Source organism: Littorina saxatilis, linkage group LG2, assembly GCF_037325665.1.
Source record: "Littorina saxatilis isolate snail1 linkage group LG2, US_GU_Lsax_2.0, whole genome shotgun sequence".
NCBI lineage: Eukaryota > Metazoa > Mollusca > Gastropoda > Littorinimorpha > Littorinidae > Littorina > Littorina saxatilis.
Genome location: NC_090246.1, coordinates 39,716,888 through 39,723,521, shown reverse-complemented (window position 1 = coordinate 39,723,521; position 6,634 = coordinate 39,716,888). Strand labels below are relative to the sequence as shown.

Below are 6,634 nucleotides of genomic sequence, written 5' to 3'. Positions count from 1 at the left end.
CCGGGTTATGAGTGACTGTGTGGAGAAAAGCGACTACGGGAATATTTGTCTTTTCTCCACATGCAATTTTCTTCTTAAAGTTCATAGAGTGAAGAAGAAGAGAAGGCGTAGAGAGCAGAATATATTATCTAAGTTAGTATTGAAACGGTGTGGAATTAAGATTCACACTCTAAAATCATATTTGTTCTTTCCCTTCGTAAATGGTTTGGAAATAGGTAGGGGAAGGGCTCCTAATATGGACCGGCTCCTAATATGGACCACCTCCTGTTCTGACAAACTAACGGCGCTAAAGCGCTCAAAACAATTTCGTTCGTTGTATTCACCCTCTCTGGATAACTTGCACATGTCAAAACAGTTGTAGAAACACAAACCTCAAACCCGTTAGGCTTTTTCTCTTTTTTTCACTTTTGGCAGCGTTCACTCTAAATTTGCCGCCTAAAACGGCCTCGTTTCTGTCCACAGCCAAAGCTGTTATCACACAAAAATTGTTATATTTGACAGCTAAGACCGTATTTGTTACATTTTAGCAGTGTTGACCCCGAGTTTCTACTGCAAACAAAAAATAATAGCAACATATCAAAGTATGTGTGTGTCCCCTAATATGGACCGCCTTAAAAAAATCGAAGAAAATCAAATCTAAAGGCTATTTTCATTAATTTATTCAGAAGCTTGCTGAAAAAAACTTAACTAGCCCTCAAAATTTCAAAAAAATATATCAAATTGTCTCATTTTCGTGGTAGTTGATAATTTCACTTATTTTCGCTCTGTTTTTGATAAGCTTCTTTAGTTTCCTGGTGTGCTTCAAATAATGCTCTCATCAACCCAAAACAGATAAATCTAAAGCATATTTTAATTAGTCTGACTTGCACACTAAGTTTTATCATGTTATTTTGAAGTATAGGGTCCTTTTTACAGTAATTCGCGAAGGCCTCTTCACCGGTCCATATTGGGCGCCCAGGCTCCTAATATGGACCATTTGTGATTTTGTCTGTATTTAATTTTTGCTGAATGCCTATCAAAGCTAATTCACTCTAATTAGGCCTAACAGTTAACCTAAAAGAGAAGGACTACCAAACACAAAATGAAACTTCTTCGCAAAGAAACAAGCTAGTTATCAGCAAAAAACAAAAAGTGGTCCATATTAGGAGTCCTTCCCCTATGATCCAGTCCTTTCTCTTTGTTCTCTCGCGGTGGAATTTAATTGGCTTTGACACGATGGTGCCGAACTGACTGGATTCAAGTTATGGAGGTCGGAGAGGCCAGTCTGTGAACCTTTTTCCCCCCTCTCCCAATGTAACCTTTCTGTATTGACTTTTTAACCCCTAGGTCACTTCTCCTGTCACTAACCCCCTACGCCTTTGTGCGCGAGGGCAGTCCGCGAGGGCATTGTTTTGCTACATCCACCTCTCACCTCCCTCCTCCCTAACCCCCTTTTCCTGTTTGACCTGATTCTTTACTTCTATGTTGCTGTGCTTTTGTTAATAATACTTGTTACACACAGACGAACACACATACACACACACACACACACACATACACACACACACCAACACACACACACTCTCTCTCTCTCCCTCTCTTGTCTTTTCTGTAGCTTTTCTATCATTCTTTCTTTTACCCATGTATTCGATATAAATATGTATTCTGTATTCATTTGTTTAGTAGAATGTAGATTTTATGTTTATCATCTACATATGAGAAGCCTGTTGAATATACACTGTGTTTGATTGTGGTTAACTTGTAACTGCATATGTTTTTTGGTGTGACATGACTATTTTGCGAGGTAATAGTCAGAGGTTTTGCACTTTGTTCGCAGTGTTGATCACCTATGAGTGTTTGGTATCAAATGATGCGTCGTAGAATTTCCATTGTATTGATGTATTTCTTTATAACGGTTCTGATGTAGTTTTCTTAGTACAGGAGTTTTTGTATATTTTCGAGGCATTTTAACTGTAGCTTCTAAGGAGGCTGACAGCAGCCTCGAAACTCTCCCCCCTCCCTCCCCATTTTGTTCTGTGGTCCCAGAGCGACGTTTTCATTGGTTCCTTAGCTGTGACGTCAGGGACAGTCATGGAAGGTATATTATACGTTATTTGCGTGTTTGACCAAAATATGACATTTTACACAGATCGAGACAGTCATTGTTCTCCGAGACCGCGCTAGCGGTCGAGGTGAACAATGACTGTCGAGATCTGTGTAAAATGTCATATTTTGGTCAAACACGCAAATAACATTTATGTATCGATCGAATTCCTTTCAGGTACTTATGACTTTGTTGTTGTTTTGACGATTGAACGAGCACACACACACATGCATGCAATCCACAGTCATGTATGCAATCAAACACATAAGCTTCATATTTGGGCGTTTCAGGTTGACCGAAACTTCAAAGGAACTACAAAATACACGTCATGTACTCACTTTGTTGTTGTTTTGACATTGGACAGCACACACACATGCAACTGATCAAACACATGACGTTTTTTTTGTTGAGTTCCTTTGAAGTTTCGGTCAACCTGAAAAGCCAAATTATAAAGTTTTGTCGGCCTCTGACGTCACATGACTCAAAGAAGGGAAATCCAATCTCCAATCGATACATAAGCTGTTAGTTTCTGAGGTTCGGGGGAGTCTTGGCAACCAACTTGGCTTAAGTGTCTGAATGGTATACCGGACTTCCCACTTAGAGTTACAGCATTGTTTCTGTGCCTGTCTCTTGTGACAGGTAGAAATACAACACAGCAGAATGCGTTTAAACATGAGTAACCTTAATTCCGATTTATGCAAACGCCATTTAAAAGATAACCCACAGTGTGCGTGCGGTAACCGGAACGAAACAGCTGAACATTACTTGTTATACTGCACGTTGTTTGAAAATGCTCGTATGTCCACAATTAACTCACTGCCTGCCAATTTTAGACACGTGGAAACATTATTAAGAGGCAGCGAGCAACATTCATTTCGCATAAATACATTGATTTTCGAGTCTGTCCAATCCTTTATTGCTGAATCTGGTCGACTAACTTGAAGGATTAGCCCACGTACTGGTATTGTATATGTTTGTGTGCAGGAGAACGTAAACCCGTGTTGTTGCATCAATTACATATTTAACATAAGTAATAATTATCATTAAGTTTTTGTTTTTGTTTTGCTGTTCTCTTTCGTGTGTGTGAGTGTGGTTGTTTTCTTCCATACATTCGTAACGAACTATGCTGCCTGTTACGAAGCGGTTTACTCGTATTTTTGGTAATGTGTATTGTTGTAAATAGAATAGACTATAGCGATGGTCAGACATTGGAAAGGGCTATAGGCTGCATACCGTCGCGTTGACCGCAGTGGAACCTTTGTGTAACTGACAAGGTTTTTCACGTGCAAGTAATGCAGGCGACAGCTCACTGGCAATGCCATAGCAAGAACGACTTTGTAAAATCAGTCGCCGTCAAGGAGCCAAGCTCGACTCATGTTTTTCGTAACACGTTAGCAGACGGGCTCCTGTTTTAGGTATCTGACTGAAGAAGGATGAAGACTGACGAACTTTCCCTATCAGTCTACGTGATATCTTCCATTTTCATATTCATGCCAGGCCGGCGACTGTACTAAATGTTGGCTTTACACTCTTTTGAGGTATGTTTGAAACCGGTTATATTTTCATGTCATGTTGTCGTATGTGAGAAGAGTGACTGGTTCTGTGTTTAACGTTATTGTGTAGGCCTAAGCTATTGTGCTACACTGCTTAAACATGTGAGGGTTTTACGTAACGTTTTCTTGGTTTTAGAAAACAGGAATTAACGTGTAAATAATTATATTGGCTCATGCAGCTTAATATGTTGGACGAGTGAGTATTTTTATTGTGCGAGTGAAAGAAACTAAAGACAAGTTGATTTATGGACTATAAACTTTACAGTGTTCCAACTGGAGGGTTTTCATCGACGGAGGCTGAACTGAACCAGTCAACTGCGGCTTGGTGTACATGACCATGGCATGGAGAGCTGGCAGGGTTCTACAGTTAGCCGCCGAGACGGACTGGAAGGATCAAGGACTACGTCAAGCAATGGTTGCGGTGTCGTGAGGACTGGTGCATCCTTGTCAGTCGTCTGAAGGACTTACAGCCATACCAACATCTTGAGGGCCGAAAGATGGCAGTAGGGTAACGTACAGTAGAATACCTATTCGTCTTACCTGTTAAGCTGCTTTGTTTGAGCCAAAAGGTGTCTGCGTCTTGGACTGTAGAGTTTCTTGCGGTGTTGTCGGCCTAGAGTACTGGTCGAAGCCCGGAAATGATTTTGTGATGTAAAAAGCTTTGTAAACAATAATAATTAGTCTTGGCAGTGTCAAGATCCATTTAACACCAGGTTTTTGCGTGTGTGAGTGAGTGTGCGCTTGTGCCTTGTAAGCTACTGTAGCGGACAACTATTCAGATTACATTCAAGTCTGTAAACAAATACTAAATTTATAGAGTTGTGTAGAGGCATTTATGATTGTCTAAAAACCGGGCTATACCACTCCATAACATCTGGCGCCCAATGTGGGGCTATACCACTCCATAACATCTGGCGCCCAATAGTGTTTGTTTGTTTGACCCTTTAGCAGTATTGTTTTCTATCTCAAGGCACGTGCGCTTACACGGGTGTGAATGATTGTTTTGTTTGTCCTGTTTGTCCAGTAACATTTTCAGATTTGATTTGATTTTTGATTTGATGTGTTGACTGGCATATTCTTGCAAGGCCAAGGTCTTACTCGAGTTTCGTTCATGATATTTTTTTTTTAAACAGCTTCTGAACATGACCTATATATAATTCTTTTGACTTTTTGGATAATCTCTGATCGAGATTCAGAAAATTTCATCGTTTTTTCAACAATTCATTTTCTTTTGAGGAAAGGGGGTGATGTTACGAAGCGGTTTACTCGTATTTTTGGTAATGTGTATTGTTGTAAATAGAATAGACTATAGCGATGGTCAGACATTGGAAAGGGCTATAGGCTGCATACCGTCGCGTTGACCGCAGTGGAACCTTTGTGTAACTGACAAGGTTTTTCACGTGCAAGTAATGCAGGCGACAGCTCACTGGCAATGCCATAGCAAGAACGACTTTGTAAAATCAGTCGCCGTCAAGGAGCCAAGCTCGACTCATGTTTTTCGTAACACGTTAGCAGACGGGCTCCTGTTTTAGGTATCTGACTGAAGAAGGATGAAGACTGACGAACTTTCCCTATCAGTCTACGTGATATCTTCCATTTTCATATTCATGCCAGGCCGGCGACTGTACTAAATGTTGGCTTTACACTCTTTTGAGGTATGTTTGAAACCGGTTATATTTTCATGTCATGTTGTCGTATGTGAGAAGAGTGACTGGTTCTGTGTTTAACGTTATTGTGTAGGCCTAAGCTATTGTGCTACACTGCTTAAACATGTGAGGGTTTTACGTAACGTTTTCTTGGTTTTAGAAAACAGGAATTAACGTGTAAATAATTATATTGGCTCATGCAGCTTAATATGTTGGACGAGTGAGTATTTTTATTGTGCGAGTGAAAGAAACTAAAGACAAGTTGATTTATGGACTATAAACTTTACAGTGTTCCAACTGGAGGGTTTTCATCGACGGAGGCTGAACTGAACCAGTCAACTGCGGCTTGGTGTACATGACCGTGGCATGGAGAGCTGGCAGGGTTCTACAGTTAGCCGCCGAGACGGACTGGAAGGATCAAGGACTACGTCAAGCAATGGTTGCGGTGTCGTGAGGACTGGTGCATCCTTGTCAGTCGTCTGAAGGACTTACAGCCATACCAACATCTTGAGGGCCGAAAGATGGCAGTAGGGTAACGTACAGTAGAATACCTATTCGTCTTACCTGTTAAGCTGCTTTGTTTGAGCCAAAAGGTGTCTGCGTCTTGGACTGTAGAGTTTCTTGCGGTGTTGTCGGCCTAGAGTACTGGTCGAAGCCCGGAAATGATTTTGTGATGTAAAAAGCTTTGTAAACAATAATAATTAGTCTTGGCAGTGTCAAGATCCATTTAACACCAGGTTTTTGCGTGTGTGAGTGAGTGTGCGCTTGTGCCTTGTAAGCTACTGTAGCGGACAACTATTCAGATTACATTCAAGTCTGTAAACAAATACTAAATTTATAGAGTTGTGTAGAGGCATTTATGATTGTCTAAAAACCGGGCTATACCACTCCATAACACTGCCCTCTCCATGAAAATGTACATTTATCTGAACTTACTTATTGCATGTCTCAGCATCGATGTTCTCGTCCCACGCGCTTCATTCATAGTCTCACCTTATTTTTTTTCTTTACTTTTTATTTTTATTTTTTTTTTGTTTTTTTATTTTTATAAATCCTCCTGTTTTGATTAAGTTCCCCATACCCCTCTCCTACATTTTGTTCTTCTGGTTAATAATTGTGTTGTCCACCATCATGAAAACTTGTGTAACTTAGCATTGTTATGGTCACGTCAAATAAGCATCTGCTTGAGTTCGTGTCCTAGCTGCATTTTTGCCAATTGTTTCATGTCATGTATTTTGAATAAAATTGTGTTTAAACCAAAGGTTGTGGGAGGGTCCCAACCTTAGTACCGAACGGTTGTGGGAGGGTCTCAACCTAGTATTGAAGTATTTGTTGTCATCTCTAAGTTGTCC

At 40.5% G+C, this 6,634-nt stretch overlaps 1 long non-coding RNA gene across 1 annotated transcript; it reads left to right on the top strand.

The window, feature by feature from the left end:
• Positions 1 to 3,213: 3,213 nt before the first annotated feature.
• LOC138958976 (uncharacterized) lies at positions 3,214 to 6,013 on the top strand. The gene is made up of 2 exons (XR_011453560.1): positions 3,214 to 5,291; positions 5,572 to 6,013. It is a non-coding gene; the product is annotated as an uncharacterized lncRNA (long non-coding RNA).
• The last annotated feature ends 621 nt before the right edge of the window (positions 6,014 to 6,634 follow it).